Source organism: Ursus maritimus, unplaced genomic scaffold, assembly GCF_017311325.1.
Source record: "Ursus maritimus isolate PB19 unplaced genomic scaffold, ASM1731132v1 scaffold_4, whole genome shotgun sequence".
Taxonomy (NCBI): Eukaryota; Metazoa; Chordata; class Mammalia; order Carnivora; family Ursidae; genus Ursus; species Ursus maritimus.
This window is the reverse complement of record NW_024426552.1, coordinates 76,312,167-76,330,258: the sequence shown is the minus strand read 5'-3', so window position 1 is coordinate 76,330,258 and position 18,092 is coordinate 76,312,167. Positions and strand designations below refer to the sequence as shown.

The window sequence follows — 18,092 nt, the reverse complement described above, 5'->3', positions numbered from 1 at the left end:
TTTTGTACACTACACTGATATTCAAATCCGAAATTATTTAATGTTAATATTTATTGCTCATTTTTTTCTCACTTTGCCTAACAGCTTTTTTTCCACTAAAAAAACTTTACTATTATAAAGCTAATTGTGGGAAAGAGAGAGGCAGAAGAAAGCGTTAGAATGGACATAGAATAGGAACGCAGGGTAGATAATCACTGGATTTAAGTTAGTAAATTTAATCCTCTGGACTCTGAGAGTCCTAAAAGAAGATATTATTCAAGTGAGAACTTAAAAAAAAATGTGTGTGTACCACACACACACACACACACACACACACACAGAGTCCAGGCTCATCTCAGGTGCTGACTGGATCTTACACTCCCATCTCCCTTTCCTCCTCTCTAAAATAAAAACCCTCCACAGCAGGGGTTTCCTATTGTGTCTGTGTGTTTCATTTGTCATAGCTTGAGGTCATTGGCAGATGGCAGGACTGGAGTTGGGGGGATGCTGGGTGATCACAGTGAGACCTCTAACTACTTATGAGCAGGAAGGGCAACTCCCTTGCTCATGTCATCCTGGCAATTCTGGTCAAAGAAAATCAAAGGAAGATCAAAGACAAGAAGCTTAGGCATATTCGGGCATTCTTGGTCAAGCAGGTTTAGACCAGAATCTGATATTCTAGAGAGAATAGAACAACGTCGGGCCTGGAAATATCAAAGACCATGCAGTTCAACTCTCCATTTGATTAATGGAGATGCTAAAACCCACAAAGTCAAATCATTCTGAAACCACCCAAAGCCTGGAGAGAAGCAGGGTCTTCACAATTCCAGCTGAGTACGCCTTCCACCATACCTTGATCTCTCCGAGGTCTCACCCATGATTGATTTTATGGTGCTGATAATGAGTGAAAGAGGAGGAGAGAGGGGAGGAAGGGCCCTAATCGTTACATTTTCTCCCAGTATTCCAGAGGTGATCCAGGGAGGTGGCGATCAGTCTAGACTCTGTTAGACAAAGCTTTTGGGCAGAGCCAGTTGGCTTGATGTGTGTTCTATCTCTCACCCTCTCACTGGTAACAGATAGGCACTTGCCTAAAGTGGCTACCTGGAACTCAACAGAAACCTCATAACCAGTCATTGCTCCCGGAAAACTTTCCTACCGGTAAACTCACACATAGCTGGCCACTCAGGTAAGACAGTAACGAGCCAAGAAAAGCCAAAAACAGTGTGGTTTTGATATACAGGATTTTGCTCTTGGCATTAGTCAAGTACTCATGGGCCAGCGAATCTTCAAAGCGGTCTTAACAAATAATCCTTTTCCTTGATAGGCACTGTGCAGAGAAAAAGAATGAGAATATAATCTTTTCAAAGCTTCATTTTCTTAGTCCTTTTAGTAACTCCATGGACCTAACTCTCAAGCCTAAAAACTTAATCTTAAAGATTATTGTGTGGCACGAGGCAGCAAGGTGTAGGAAAAAACATGCCGAGCCTCAAGTCAGCAAAGTGGCTCTGTTTTGGAGCTTCCGTCTAGCAGGTGTATGACCCTAGGCAAGGCATTGCTCTTTCTGGCCCTGCTTTTCTCCAGGAAAAACTGGGGATATTGTCCATCCCTGTCCTCTCAAACCATGCTGTGTCATTCATAGCATCAACACAGTAGCTATGAAAATGTCTGGGTGTTATTATTTGCATTCCTTATTGTTTTAGTGGGAGTTACCAATAGCGTTAGCCTTCCCCACAAAATGAAGTTGGTCTTCAGGTACCAGATGCTTCTATTTCTGAGTGGATTGGATAAAGAAGTTAGAAGAAGCAAAAATAAGTAAGTTAGTAAGTGAAGTCACTCTTTTCCTGGAAAGCTCTATTATTTAATCCTCTTCTTGGAGTGAAAAATCCCAGCCACACTGTAAGGAACAGAACACAGGCTTCAGTGATGTCACCCAAGGGCTGGTATCACTTCCCTTCTTTCACTAACAGATTCAAAACCCTTGTGTGCGGGCTTGTCTGGCAAAATGTTCGTAAAACATGTAAGTCCCCTGCTTGAAAATGTACCATATTCTAAACAACCAAAAGGAAGACAGAGCTGAAGGGAGAGGAGAGAGGGCAGAAAGAGAGAGAGAGGACAGTACTCTTTGGAAGGAGCCTGATTACGGAGACTTATATTTTAGTGTAGAGCCAAATAGTTTTCTTCAAAGAAGGTCACAGCAATCCCAGACAGGAGCAGACAGGAGCAGAAACATGAGCCCTACTTTCTAACTCATGGTGTTACCACCCATTTGTGGTTCTTCAGGGAGAACGCTGGAGTGAGCCAGGCCTTCACACCCTGCCCTACAACAGCAAGCATGAACCTGGCCTTTCAGGTATAATCCTTCTAGGGATAGGCCTATCTCCCTGGCCTTGGGTTCTTCTGCCTGGAGCCAGGGTGATTGCTGAAAAGATTCTGAACCCTTTGGATCCACACAGACCAAGCTGCTGTGCCTACCAATGTTGCATGGTATTACTCCTTAATCCAACCGGGCCAATCAACTCAGACCTACAGTGAGTGGCAGGAACCAGTAAAAGGAGGGGGTGGGGGGTACAGGACCTTCGAAAGAGACTGAGAAGAGAGTTAGGGCAGGAAACCTCTTCAGTAGCTCCTTTACTATGCCACTCTTTAAATCCCGAGTCACTCTTCACATCCTGCAGTTCAAACCGAGACTCCACCAACTTACCAGATCAGGACAGATGCGGCAAAGGCTGCCCCTCCTACGACTATGACAGTTTGACACGGTGTTCTCCCAGTTGCATTTCAGATCTTCCCATGAACCTCCTTTCCAGTGGTCAGTTCTCAGCTGGATCAAGAAAGACCAGTCTGGAATAAGACAAAGCCAGCGATCATTAGCCAGTGTTTAGCCTTGAGCAGTGCCTGTGTAATTATACTAATCGGTTGATTGATGCAGGTTCGGTTGGGAAATACTGCATTTTAAGGAAGTGCAACCTTTTAACTTCTGAGTTGGAGCAGGCAGCAGGCCAAAAGGAGAAGGACTGGATTATTATAGAACAATCCTTTGAGCCATGGGCACTGAGCTGGGTACAAACCAAGTCGGGTCTAGAAATTCTCAGAGGATCCAGGGAGAAGTGAGCAGGCAGGTAATTGTCAGGTACTGTAACAAATACGGGCAAGGTTATCTTGCCCCCTCCTGTTTGCCAGGTCCAGGTTTGGGCATGTCAGTCACCTTTACTGAACTTTATTTTCACAGTGTTGCCATTCACATTTAACCAAAATTTACTACCCAGATCCCCATGGCTCCCAATCCTGGAATATTGGTGTCATTACCATTAAAACACTCAACTAGCCTGTGTATAGTGTTGGCTTTTTTCTCTTCCTCAACAGGGTAAACAACTCATTTCTTTCTTTCTTTTTTTTTTTTTTTAATATAAATATGAAGGTAAAACCCATCACACACATTCCCAGAATTAGCCTGGTAAGAGTCAAGAGAACCAGAAGAATCATAAAATTTTGGAGTTCAGAAGGTCTTTAGAGATCACGCCATATCGGAGTCACTGACGTAACACACCTAACAAAGTGCTCATTGAACTCCTTCCTAGACAGCTCCAGGCTGGGAACTCTCTTCCTTCCAATGTGGCCCATTCCATGGTTGGTTAGATTTAGAAGTTGGACCATTTAAACTTGGATTTATTTAATGGTTTAATTATAGGAAGGGATTCACCACAGCGAAATAGCATTTACTGAAGATCTTTGGGGCTGTGTGTGATTGGTGCCCTCAGTGGATCTATGACCACAGACTATACCCCAAATCCCAATGCATATGTAAGGCCTTGGTTAGGACTGTAAACAGACAAAATTGTGTGCTGCATGTAGTGTAGACCTATCGCTAGGGTTAGAGAAGCATTTGCAACCTTGCCCTATCATCCTTGGTCACAAGGAAAGGAGCTTGATGTGATCTACTTTAATCTTAGCTTTTAAGAGAACGTGTTAAAATCACGTCAATATCACACTTTTTCAGACATGAGATAACAGTCAGTCTCTCCCACCACCTTAGTCATCTCTACCGGTTTTCTTCCTCTTGAACCTCTGCTTGAGTCAGAAAGTCAGACAGTCAGGTACCTCATACCGTTTTAGAACTAGAAGATTTCCAAGTGATTTCCTCATCTTCAAACTAGGAAACTGAGGCCCGGAGAGAGGAGGCAACTGACCTGAGGTCACAGAGCTCTTTTGAGATGGAGCCAGGACTAAATCCCACGTCTCCCTACTTCTAGTCGAGTGCTCTGCTCTTAATTATCGATGATAATATGTTGAGTATGCAGGGAGTGATGGTCTCTCCAGTGTGCTTTGGAACCACAGAAAGTTTTATGGAACAGGAGAACGTGCCAGCCTTTCTGCAATCCATGTGGCAACCTCGTGGAGTAAGGATTGCTTACTGTACCTTTTAAAATATCCATGCACTACACATAAATACACTGCAAACACTACCTAATTATATCTGCACGTGAATATACCAACATTATCCACCTCATAAGAACTGCCATTTGCGAGCATCTCCTATATTCTAATGTTCCCAGTGACTCCCTGAGGTTGGGGTGTTAATATGATGGTTTTTCAGGTGAATAAACTGCGTCTCAGAAGGCACAGGGCCGGTGAGGTAGAGTCAAGATTTGGGGCCCCATCTTCCTGGCTCCAAAGCCAATGCCATGTTCACCATAGTCGCCACCTTCCTACAGCATATTTCCGACCCGCTCCTGTGCCCCACCCACCGACAAGCCCCAAACATTTCAGATGACTGCCGATGGTGTGCAATGAACTTGAGATACTGGTGTGGAATTCCTTGACTATTCAACTTAGTTATCTCATCAGTTAACTTGGGAAGTATCTCCCCCATTTACTGGTATGTTTTCCCTACCTAATGCACCTTATAGACAACATGGCAAAGGAAGACCCTAGCATTTGCTGGTAAGTTACAATGTTTGATCTGTAAACATAAATAAACAAATAGAAATAATAACATTCGGAAAATATTTATTCATTAGTCATAATTTTTAAAACCGTTGTACCAAAACATGTTTATATTAAGAGACTGTCTGAAAATCTTTTCAGTGATAACGTCTGAATTATCCAGTATATGATTCTCATTCCTTGCAGTAGAAGTATTAAATTAACTAAAAAAAGGGAAACATACTTTATTATGAATGTAAAAAAACATACAGGATGAAAATCTTGTGTTTTCTTCGACAGCACTTCCAAGAAATCAAAACAGTTGTCTTACTACTTTTGAATTTATGTCTCTGAAATTTATCTTGGTTATTTAAGAGTTGCCAGTAGGAGAGCCATTGCTTTCCTCATCAAAACCTATGGAAAATGAGAGATCCTTTTTTTGCGTATGATAGGACCAATCACGGAAAAAAAAAAAAAAAGACTAGCTGCGAAATTTAAAATGAGAACTTTTTGCAGTAAAGCTAGATCCAGCACTTGCTTATAAATTCTTTGCATAAGTAAACAATTTTTAATGCATATATTTTTAAAATGTATTTTTTGATTTTTTAAATAGGAAAGAAATACATGGATTAAGTCAACATTTGCCTTAATAAAGAAATATCTATTTTCTAAGTTAGAGTAGCATTTATATACCAAAAATGTCTCTGGCAGTACCTTGCAGAGCCTGGGATATCCGACCGCAATGCTGCCTGTCTGTCCAGCCCCGGCTGGTGAACAGGTAGGTCCTCTACTCCACACACAGTAGCCCAAGAAACAAGGGTGAAGCTGTGGTAAGTGAGCGAGAGCTTCGTGGTTTCTGCCACCTCGATGCCACCTTCTTCCTCACCAGACAGAGCTTCCTATTTTGATGGGTGAGTCATCCAGTTATTCTTCATGATCTTTAGCCGAATTTCCTCTTTAAGGGAAGGCTTCTTCATGGTTGGCACCAGACCTACCCTTAGCAGTCATCTCTGAATGCTATGTTGGTCATTCCCTGAGCTTCGGTTATCTTTACTCTGCCAATGTCTGCTCTTAGATGTGAAAAACACCAGTAGATTCTCATGGTATCAAAATGTAAGCACCCAAAGACCAGGACTCATGGCTGATTCACTCTTTATTCCTATGCCATTTGCCCTTTTTATAGCAGCCTTTTAATAAATGTTGAAAGAATGAATGAATGATGAGTAAGTGTTGAAAGAATGAGTGAATGACTCCCCTTTGAGAGCTTTCTGGACTCAGCAGACATCTGTTCTAGGACCAATTCCTTTAGTCATTAATTCAACAAATGTTCACTGAGTGGCTCTACTTGAAAGAAAAGGTGAAATCCTGTGCATGGAATGGGAATGTTTATGCTGGAAGACTCATGCTTTCTTTTCCTTCCTTCCTCCCTCCCTCCCTTCCTTCCTTTTTTCTTTTCTTTTCTTTTCTTTTCTTTTCTTTTCTTTTCTTTTCTTTTCTTTTCTTTTCTTTTCTTTTCTTTTCTATTCTCTTTTCCTTTCCTTTCCTTTTCTCTTTTTTTTCTTTCTTTCTTTCTTTCTTTCTTTCTTTCTTTCTTTCTTTCTTTCTTTCTCTTTTTCTTTCTCCCTTTCTCCCTCTCTTTCTCTCTCTTTTTCTTTGTTCATTTACTCCATTAATTATTTATTGGGTACTCTCTATGCTAAGAACATGCAATAATTGAAGGCATAGATATGAAAAATGGATTTAGACTGGAAATCCCCATTTTCCAACCTGACTTGACCACCTAATAGCTGTGTATTTACGCAGCTTTCATAACCTCTCTGATCCCCTGTTTCTCATTTGCAAAACAAGGAAAATACAAGTATCAACATCCTCGTTTAGCTGTAAGGATAAAGAAGGTCACACATGTTAAGTGCTCAATAAATCTTAGCCACTGGCTAGCATCATTTCCTTGGTAGGTGAAACAAAGTAGAATTAGACATAATCCTTCTCAAGGAAACTGACAAATCACAAGCATATACATTAGTAGAACGTGAGGCACAAATAAAAATGCTAGGGTTGCTCAGATTAAGTATACCTGACTTACAACAGAGGAATCACAGGTAACTTATTTTCTGAAGAAGGCTGCATTTAAGCAGGTTTGGATGTATAGCCATATAGAGGAAATGCATTCTAGGAGATAGAAATAACATAACTAATAAATGGAAGTATTAAAGAACAAGCCCATAATCTGGGCTCTTGAGTCACTGGGTGATTAATCTGACAGGACTATAAGAGACATAAAGGGTACATAGAGAGACAATTCTAGAGAGAAGGGTTGGGAATATCTTGGGGAGGACTTTGGAAACCAGTCAAGGGGTTTGTGTTCCATTCTATGTAGACGGGTATGTATCTGTGAATTTGTATGCTTAATTCATTAGCTTCATTTTTGTTTTCAACTGTGGGTAGGTATGGACATCTGTATTCAAACCTTTTACATTCTAACTTATTCCTTCATGCTTCCAAATTTGATCACCTCCCAATGTGCTTTAGCATTTGTCATGTCGCCTGAGTGACTCCGTAGCCTGTGAAGTAGGCCACAGAGGGAGATGAGAAAACTCACATGAACAGGCAGGATGACGTGTCTGTGCCAAGAGCTGCTTGGGTGGACTGGGATGTCAATGTCAAGGCTTCTAATTCCAAGACTTTCTGTTTTCTGAGGTGGTAGAATGCGAAGATACTACAAGAGGGGAGCCAAGGGCATGTTGCCTGCGTGGTGGAGGAGAGAAATTTTGATGACAGGGCCCTCCAGCCAGGGGACACTTCTGCCACCACTGGCTGCTTTCTTTTGCTGTGATACAGCGGTAAGTGCTATGCAAAGTGAAATCAGCTCTCTCTCCTGGCTTGGCTCAGTGGGTACCTCTCTGCTGGCCTCATCCCAGGTTCCTTAAAAGGCTTCAAAAGAAATTGCTATTGACTGAACTCTGGGGTTATTTATAATGGAAACCCAGTCTCTCATTCCTCCCGTCCTCCACGGAAGAGTTGGGCTCTTAATCTGAACCTTGGGGAATCAGAGGCCCAGTTTGCTTTATTTAGCTTTCAGGACATTGGATTTTTTTTTTTTCCCTGCAAAGAGCTCGACGTTCTACTGAAAATAAAAGTGTCTGTGTCCCAATGTCTTGACCAATTGAAGTAACTCCCCTTCTTCTCCAAATCCCATTCTTTTATTTCCCAATGTTGGACATTCTCCCTTATTCCTTTCCTTAAGCAGTTGTATAAAAGAGCAGTTCAGATTAAGAACCAACTTTTGAGCACACCCCAGAGGCAATTTACTTAAGTGGCACACACACACACACACACACGCACACACGCACACACGCACGCACACGCGCACACACACACACACACACACTAATTCAAGTGCATTTATCTGACAATTTAGGAGTTCATGAGGCCCAAGGAGGAGGTTCTGTGACTTTGTGTGCTTACTCTGTAGACTTGAACACTTGTCCTTGTACATAATAGTAAGTGCTCAATCACTTGTTGGTCAATGAATCAGTTAGTAGTGTGCAATGTCTCTCTATGTGAAAAAGCGCAGACCTACACTTTGTGGTCAATGACAGTGGTTTTCTTTAGCTTAAGTTTTTACATGTGTTTTTGTCTGTTTCCCGTCCCTTCTCTGTGTCTCATACACACACACACACACGCGCACGCACACACACACACACACACACATTACTAGTCAGTTTTTAACATGGTGCTTATGTTCTAGTTTGCTAGATAACTTGATGACCAGCCGCTCAAGTTTTTGACAAGTTTTATTTTGACAAAGGTGGCATAAAGTAATGTCAAATATGCTGTGTATATCTCTAAAAACTTGTCATTTTCACTTAACAGTAGTGTGACCTTAGTCAAGTCACTTAACTGCTTTGAGCTTCAGTTTCCCCATCTATAAAATGGAGATAGTAATGGTACCTACCTCTTTATAATTAAATGAGGTAATGAGGAATACAGTATTTAGCTCAGTCTTGGGACACAGAGCATGTGTTCAGTGAATGTTTGTTAAGATGACAACAGTAATTTTTTTTTGTCTAGGAAAAAGATATGACACCATGATATGTATGCATTTATAAACTATAAGCCAACTTCTTTTTTGGTAAGAGGTGAGACAAAAAAAATCCAATAAACTATCTTAATTATTCATGCACTTATTATCTTAGACTACCCACTTAATCAAAGTATTTGAGAAGGCTCACAATAAAATAGTGTAAACAATATCATCATTAACATTTGGATTAAGAAAATCACAAGTCATTTATTGAAACCAAATATATAGTCTTTTACAGACTACCTGATGTCTTCCCAAACATTATCCATTCTAATCCTTAATTTTCACAACTCTTGCTAGGAAGGCATTATTACTTATCCTGTCTGAGGGGGAGTAAAGTGACTCACTCTAGTTCTTATTGCTTAGTACGTAGTTAAGAGATCCAGTCCAGGATCATTGTGCCATCTTCCCCCACTAGCAGAAGAGCTAGGAGTCAATTACCCCTTGGTATTTAAACCACTGGGTTCCCTTTTCCCAGGTCAGAGCTGTGCCAAAGGGGCAATAAGGCAATAATCAGTTCTGGCATTAGATCTGATGTAAATCCTGGCCCTACTACTTTCTAGCTGTGGAACCTGGGGCAAGTAAGACAGTTCTCTGAGCCTCAGTTGGCTAGTCTGTAAGGTCAGAATAATGACATCTTGCCAATTTTTGTGAATATTAAATGAAACAGTGCTTACTCTGGACAGAAATGTGGAGTACAGGGCACATGACACCTGGCTATCCACAAGCCCAACTTTGAGACTTGAGAGTCTTTTTTTTTTTTAAAAGATTTTATTTATTTATTCGACAGAGATAGAGACAGCCAGCGAGAGAGGGAACACAAGCAGGGGGAGTGGGAGAGGAAGAAGCAGGCTCATAGCGGAGGAGCCTGATGTGGGGCTTGATCCCGTAATGCTGGGATCACGCCCTGAGCCGAAGGCAGACGCTCAACCGCTGTGCCACCCAGGCGCCCCGAGACTTGAGAGTCTTAGCTGTCAGAAGGTGTGACTCAAAAAGAAGATGTATGTGGGGAGAGAGAGGGTGGAGAAGGTGGGAGGAATGTCTAAACATAGGTAAAAGGGAGGGTGGGGGGAATTTATAGAAAGAATACAAGCCTGTGGCTACCCATCCCATTGGACCTGGAGGCTAGCCCAAGGGGTAGGGAAAACAAATGGAATGAGAATCAGGAGACCTGTGTTCTAGACTTTTTGTTGCTAATTCAATTGTATGACTTTGATCAGATTGCTCCCCTTTCTGGGCCACAGTTTACCATTGAAAAACAAAAGGATATCAAATAATCTGACCTCTAAGATTTCTTTCTACTTTGATATTCTGTCATAAATTCTAAGGAATTGGGGCTTCGCTGGAGGAAAAGAACAAACATGAAAGGGTTGAACCCAGAAGTTGTCGATGTGTCTGTTTTGTTCTTAAATGCTAGTCAATTTGAAATGTTGAGCACTTTACATTTTGTGTCTAAATACTTCCCCCACCTCTAGTTATATTCAAACCCTTAGGAAATAAAGATCATTATTTACCTTCATTCAGTTCTATATCCTATGTATAGCAACAGACTGGGAAAAAAAAATGTCATCTAAGTCAGGCCAGGGTTATATCCATGACCAGCTCTTTGTTATTATGTGATACAATAAGGAAATATGTTGGATCAAAGATATCCAACTGGACTGTCACTTTAATGATCAAACTAGATCCAGCTAATTGTGAGACTGTCTCAGTGATGCACAGTGGGGCTCCTACCAAAGCAAAGAGGGAACAGAGAAAAGGAGAAAGAGCAAGTGGGAGAGAAGTAGAGGGGGTGGAAGGAAGAAAAAGAACGAGGAAGAGGAGGAGGAAGAGCTACAGAAGAACTGACTCCTGGATTGCAATTCACAGTTCACGAAACACCTAAACAAAATAATATCCCATCTTGATCGTCATAATCAACCCATGATTATTATACATTTGCTGAAGATGAAACTAAAGCCAACAGAACGGATGTGACTGCCAAGGCCATGTGAATTGATTTCATTCCAGGGGTCTTTCTTTTGACAAATCTCTTTCTATGTCATATGACAGGTTTGGGGGTATGTGTGTGTGGTCTTCCCCACTATTCTGTGTGAGCTTCTCAGGGACAAGACTGGATTATGTTCAAGTCTATTATCCCTACAAAATCTGAGGTTCAACACCTCCCACATTGTAGGTGCTCCGTAGATGTGTTGTGAGTGAATGAACAAATCCCCAAGTAGAGCACCTAAAATCTGATGCCGTAAGACTGGCCTTCCCCTTTCTCTAGTTTCATTTTCTTGGTGATGGGCAGGACAAGGTGGGGCCGTTTACTTAGACATGCCTATCCATCTTTTCAGGAATCAGCCCAAGGACTCAAGTAATGGCGTTTGGTCATTTATGGAGCAGTGATCATGGAGTCCTATATACCTAGAGAAATTCTCACACTGCTTATTTCATGCCGTGAGGTGGCAAAGCAGGAATTGTTTGTGACTCATATTTTGCTGAAGAGAAGACTGAGGTCTGGGGAAGTTAAGTGGCTTGCCTGGGCTCATACATGGCGTGGCTGAGCTCAGATTTGAAATCTTCTATGGAATCTCTGGGCCCTCAGTGTTCTTTCTCTGTGTATCCTCCTGACACCTCACGACGCCTCAGCCAGCTGAATACGGATAACGCCTGCCCATGCCCAAGCCATCTGATAATGTGAGCACTCACAGAATCAAGATAATATGACACCCTTCCTACCTAAAAAAGATGTTCACATCAGTATAATCACTTTCATGGACGACATAGTTAACGCTTCTGTCTGTAAAATTACTTAGTTTTCCCAGGAGGACAGGTAAACATCGGTTACTTGTGCGTGCTCTACGGCTTGGTGGAAATGGCCCCATGATGGGTGATGGGACAGGACTTCTGGCTCTTCACGTTTCCTGAACTTCATCCAGTTGACTGCTCACTTGGCCCTTCCACGGTGCCCTGAATTTTGCCATTCTTGGTAATGATCTCAGAGGGATGCTTTTGTGGTCATTGTTTCTATATCTGAGAAAAAATAAATTTTTAACTCAAATTATTGTGTCAGAGAGAAGGTACATTGTCCAATAAAATAGTCAATATATGAAGAAAAATAGTTCACTCTGAATATTTTAAAAGAAATATTTATTGAATGCCTGCTGTATGCCACACACTTCTAAGCACTAGAGATACAAGAAAGGATGAATCCAGTAGACAAAATCTCTGAGCCCATAAAGCTTATATTCTAGTGGGATGAAATGGACAGGAAAGACACAGTTAGGAAATATAATGGGGTGCTGAGTGCTATGCAAAAGAATACATCAGGGGAAGGGAGATAAAAAAGCCATGGGTTCAGAAGGTTACTATTCAGTAGAGCTGAGATTTAAACCAAGGTCCATGGGAAGGAGCACACCTTATTCCTTATTGCCATCTGGAAGGGACGTGATTTGAAAAGATCTTGTTGTGGGAGTGTGCTTGAGTGTCCTGGGAACAGCAGGGAAGCCAGTGTAACTGGAGCAGGCTCCGTGAAGGGAAAGTGGTTAGGAGATGAGGTCTGAGAGGCAGCAGGGGAGCCTACTGGGCATGTCAGGGCCTGAACAGGATTATGGCTCTGACTGAGTGAGACAGGAAGTCACTGGAGCACTTTAAGCAGAGATGTCACATGACCTGACTTAGGTTTGTAAATGGCTCACCTAGTTACTATGTGGGGAATAGACGTGATGGGGTGGGCAGCGAAGGGAGGTGGGTATGGGAAGGAGAAAGGAGATGGCTAAATAGTCTACTCCACAAGTTTAAGCTTGAAATGATTGTGGCTTGGACCATAATAGTCTATGCCGTTGGCCCAAAATTGAGAGAAATCTCTAAGCCAAATTTAGGGATAATTTATCTTTATAGGCTTGAACTATGGATGAGAGTTCAGGAAAATGTAAACTCAATTTAAAATTATGTGACTATTTCTACCTCTCCAGAGTAATGCAAATAAATATTATCTTTGCTAAGTATATAGGCAATTTTTCCTTCCAACTGTGAAAAATAAAGTACCATTGTATATCATTTTTCTTGGTTCTTGTATGACTTGAATCATTAAATGGGTTGTGAACTGAATAATTTAGTCAATCGTTAAGTTGATAAAGAAGCAAAAGAAAATAACTCTCAGGACTCTGCAGAAGTTAATGATAAAGCTGAGTAACTGAAGTCAGAGAAGTTGAATATCTCTCAGGAATGTAAATATTGTTTTCTTAAACGTACGAAAGAGGCTCAGTTCACTAGCTGTGGAAGAGAAGCCATTTTGTTGATAAAGACGCTGAGGCTCAAAGAAGAGAAACTGTCCAAGTGTTACTAAAGTTGGCCCAGAACCTCACCCAAACATGTCTCACATGTTACCTCCTCCATAAAAAGTTTTCCTTATAAACATGTCCTGTTGCTAATATGTTAGTGGGGTTCAAGGAGATTGCTTACGGCTGCTCCGATTAAAAACCCAGGCTTGTCCATTTCTACAGCACCTAACAAGAACTGGCTCTCATCTGTGTTGTCCTGACCGCACCGTCTTGGTTCCTTGATCTCCTCTTTCTCTGACTCACACACTCGTAGCCTCGCATAGCCCCACGGGAATTTGAGTTTTTCAGCTCTGTCTGCTTTTCCTTGGGGAATCTGTCTGCCTGGCTTGTCTCTGCTCACTCCACAGAGAGGGAGAAGCTAAGGAGATAACACCTGGATTTTCTGATGAGTTGGGAGAACCCCCCCAGACTTTATTCTTTTTGTTCCCTCACGAAAAGGATTTACATCTTCAAGCCTTGGAATTTCACTAGGTGGTTTTGTTCCCACTACTATATATTTATTTGTGCATTAATTTTCTGAGGAAAGAACACAGTGTGAATTTGCATGTCAAAAACTACATAGGATTTTTTTAAATTATGTTTCTGGGTACCACAACTTTGAAAAACAAATTGAGAAGAAGGATCAGTTAACTCGGACAGGCACTAAAAAGCTAGCCGGCTCTATGACGCAGTGGCCTTGACACTTCCATCAATGCCATTTTCCCCCAGGGCCTCTGTGCTTTCTGACCTGTGCAGCAAGGGGAAGAGGAGACAGGGGCTTTGCTGGCAGGATCTGCGGGGAAATCTCGAAGCTCATTCCTAAGACAACCATGTACCTGCCTGACTAGGTCTTCCCATCTCCAGGCCCTTTATGAAGTCCCATCCTCACCCGCAATCCCAGCATCCTCCCTCACAGTCTCAGATTCTATGACTCCTGTTCACACTGATAAATACCTATGGAGACCTTCTCTTGTGCTCCCTGCTGTATTAGGCACCATGAAGCAACGGAAAAGAAACATATCATTTCTTCCCCTAAGAAAAACTAACTGGAAAGGAGGCCTGTGTGCATTACTGAAAAGTTTGCATTATAGATATTTTTTAAAAGGAATGAAGCTTTAGTATCTTTATGCACCTTTAGTCATTCAAAATAAGCCTAGAAAGTGCTGCCTAAGAAGCCACTTAGAGGAATGCTTTAATTAATCCACCGAAATGCTTTGAAATGAACAAATCAAGGGCTTCTTTGTAAATGGGGGGGGGGTCAGAAACTCAGAAAACAATTGATTCTCTTCACTATTTTAAACATTTTTGTCATAGTTTTACAATATTAATTTGTTCTGTTACAAGGGGAAAAATAACAGTCTAGAGATTTTTCGAGGGATCACATTTTCAGAATGATTGGAATCTAAAATCTGAAGGAGAAGTACAATCCGTCTGCCTGGAATGCTCTGCTGCTCCTTTCTACTTGTCAAAATTCTAACAACCTTTGATGGCTGAGTTCAAATATTGTCTCATTCAGAAAAACAGCAATTCCGTGCGGTTGCCTCTCCGTACTGCCTTCGAGCACCCGTGACCTGCCCCTTGCTTCGCAGCAACTTGAGTCCATGCCGTCTCTCATCCCGGGGCCAGGCACCCTGGAGCAGGGGCAATGTCTGTTTCACCTGCTCATCCTGTGTCTTGTGAATAGCAGGTTTTTGGATGATGTTAGAGCAGCGGTCTGGTTGCCATTCTGTGATGGATGACTCTGTCAGTTCAGATACACGTTCAGCTGTTTCCAACAGAGACCCCAAATGATAATGGCTGAAACAAGCTAGGAATTTCGTACTTGTTTACATAAAAAAATCACCCACAAAGAAACTGGGTCTAGACAGGTAGCACTAAAATATTTGGAAGCCAGGCTCCTCTGATCTTGTTGCTCTGTTATCTCTAGTATGTTGCCCTTCTCTATGGGGTATAAACTGGATTATCTACCTTGTTTGTATCCCAGACCACTGGAAAAAGAAGAGGGGGAAGTAGAGTTCCCTGACTTCCATTGAAGGCACAACTAGGCAGTGGTACACATTGCTTCAACTCATATCCCATTGAGAACTTCATCGTATGGTCCCACTTAGCAAATGCTGTCCTAGAGCCCACTCCTATGGCACGTGAGGGCCTGGCGTGTACATTTCCTCCCAGCTCCGTGTTCCGTGAGTCACGTTGAGTTGCTTAAAACTGGCTACGGGAGAATTAACACTACAGATAATAATCAGGGCTTTTCTTTTTTTCTTCCAGAAGAGCTGATTAAAATTTACCAGTAATCCACTGGACCTAGCTGCAAGAGAAGCTAGAACATGTATTTTTTTTTTTTTTGACAGCCGTGTTTCCAGCTAACAATTCTGTATACGGGAATAAGGAGTTGTATTTCTATAGAAGCTACATATGGATATTTGGAAACCATTAGAAGTCTCTATAAACATGACATCATCCAGAAACAGGAAAAGGAAAATTGGAAAACCTGTTTTTAACTGTGAGAGAACATCTCCAGTCGTGGAGCACCGTGCGAGACGGAAGTTCAGCTTACCTGCGTGGACTCAAGCATAGACGTCTGGGCGGGGGTTGCATGAGTCAAACTCTGCCCTGACTGTTGGCGCTGTGCGAAAATGCAGCCCTGGCTTCCACCACTGCAAGTGTCCAGGCAGGAGCCGCACGATCCCTGACAATGTCTCCAAAGAGGAGAATCCATTCGGAATGGAGGTTACCCTGCCCATCTCCAAGTTCATCCTCCAGCCTCAAGCACACTTCTCCTGATCCCTCAGTTTCTTAGGGCTTCCAGTGCTCTCCTTTCCTGCACTCGTCACAGTTGTAATTATGAGCACAATCACTTGGTTCATGTCTGTCTTCTCCACTGGATTGTAGAAGTGGCGACTGCCTTGCTCCCCTCACATTGGGTCTGCTGTGGTGAGCAGAGGGCACGGCCACAGTGGGCACTCAGGAAAACAGGAGGGGAGTGGGGGACCGATGCTGCACTTGTGAGCTTGTAAACTGCTCATGACAATTATTCTTTAAAAACAAGGTATTGAGATATAAAACAGAACAGAAAGCAAGTGAAGGAAGTGGTACAGAATACTACCAGACATCGAGGGGAACTGAACTCGATTCCAAGCTTCCTGGAAACGAAGTATAAAAAGAGAACACCCTGGGTTACCGAATTTGCTTTTTCTAATAGGACGAAACATGAGGAGCCCTCTGCAGAAGCCAAGTTTTCCCAGTGATTGATTAAAAGGAGACTATTGTTTGCTCCCAGTTAATGTGTAAGCATGATCGAACCTCTCCGAACTCCAAACAAGGCAGGGAAAGAAAAGCAAGCTCCCTCCACCCCTCTCCGCAGCTGTCCCACCCGCCCCAGTTCTTCCCCACTGGGGCTGCGCCGCTTGGCCTCTTCATTTCCCGTTCACGGATGGCTTACCATCCCTTGCTCCAGCTCTCCCCAATCTACCCCAGCTGCCATCATGTCACCAAAGGCAACAGCAAAACTGTCCAGGCTCTGTCTAAGCTCCCATTTTCACTGCAGTCGACATTTCTTAGTTATTTGAAGCTCTGGTCCTCGCTAGATCATGTCCTTGGTTCTGCGACACCAAACTTCTCTGATTTTCTTCCTGTCGTCCTAAATGTTCTTCCTCAGTCCCTGTGAAGGACTGCTTGGGCTCTGTTCCTCTATTCATGTTGGCATTCCTCAGGTTTTAAAAGCTTTTTTTCTTTGACCCTTTCATTTCTCACTCCGCATAGTCTCCCAGGCAAATGTTATCTGCTCTAATGGCTTTAACTGCTGTCTAGATTCTAATGACTCCCAATTTCAGATCATCAGACTGGATCGCCCACGCGAGCTTCAGACCCACGGATTTAACTTCCTTGTGGATACCTTGCATGCTCCTCAAACCCTCGTGCCCCAAATCGAGCCACTATTTTCCCTTCTTTGTAATCTGTTACTCTTCATGGGTTCCCCATCTCAGTGAAGGGCCCTGCCTTCTACCCCGCTTCTCACGATAGAAACCGTGTCATCATCTTTAACTCCTCCCTCTCTCTGACTCCTCATCCCCTCACATTCAACCACCCAGTCCTGTCAGCACCACTCCACTGATCGCTATCATCCATGTCACCACCGTCGTGCAGGCCCCTGGGTTTTTGCCACAAATCTTACTTAACCAGCTGTGCCCTGGACCTGCCCTCCAGAGTGGGCTTTCTGAGGCAACACTTGGAACTTGTACCTGCCCTGCCCCAAACTTATCAGTGGCCCTCCATGGCCTTCAGGATAAAGTCCTAACTCCATAATGAGGCTTAAACAGCCCTGCCTGGTCTGGCTTCTTCTTACCTTCCAGCCTTACCTCCTCCTTATTTCCAAACCCCACTCCGACAGTCCGCACTCCCACCAGCCGTACCACATCTGCTCTCCCATGGCACTTGGCGCTCTCTTGCCTCAGGGCCATTGCATGTGCTGCTCCGTTCTCTTCCCAGCCCTCTACACATGTCCTAGATTGCTCCAATCCCTCTTCTACTCTCACCTTTGAAGTGACTTTACGCTTTCATGCGTTCAGGAAATATTTCCTCAGCAACCTAGTGTGCGCCAGGCACAGCACAGGTACTTATAAATACAACAGTAGGCAAGGGACATGTGGCTTCTGTCCCTACGGTCCTAGTCCAAGAGGCTTTCCTTGATTTTCCAAGGCTGTGTGGGTCTCCCATGGAACCCTGTCCTCACCCCACGTGACACTATCTCCAGTGTATTTTAATAACTTTTAACCTAGGGTATAAACTAGATCAACAAA

At 42.8% G+C, this 18,092-nt stretch overlaps 1 long non-coding RNA gene across 1 annotated transcript; it reads left to right on the top strand.

The window, feature by feature from the left end:
- Window positions 1–6,496: 6,496 nt before the first annotated feature.
- LOC121100421 lies at window positions 6,497–16,572 on the top strand. The gene is made up of 2 exons (XR_005832220.1): window positions 6,497–7,742; window positions 15,562–16,572. It is a non-coding gene; the product is annotated as an uncharacterized LOC121100421 (long non-coding RNA).
- Window positions 16,573–18,092: the final 1,520 nt, after the last annotated feature.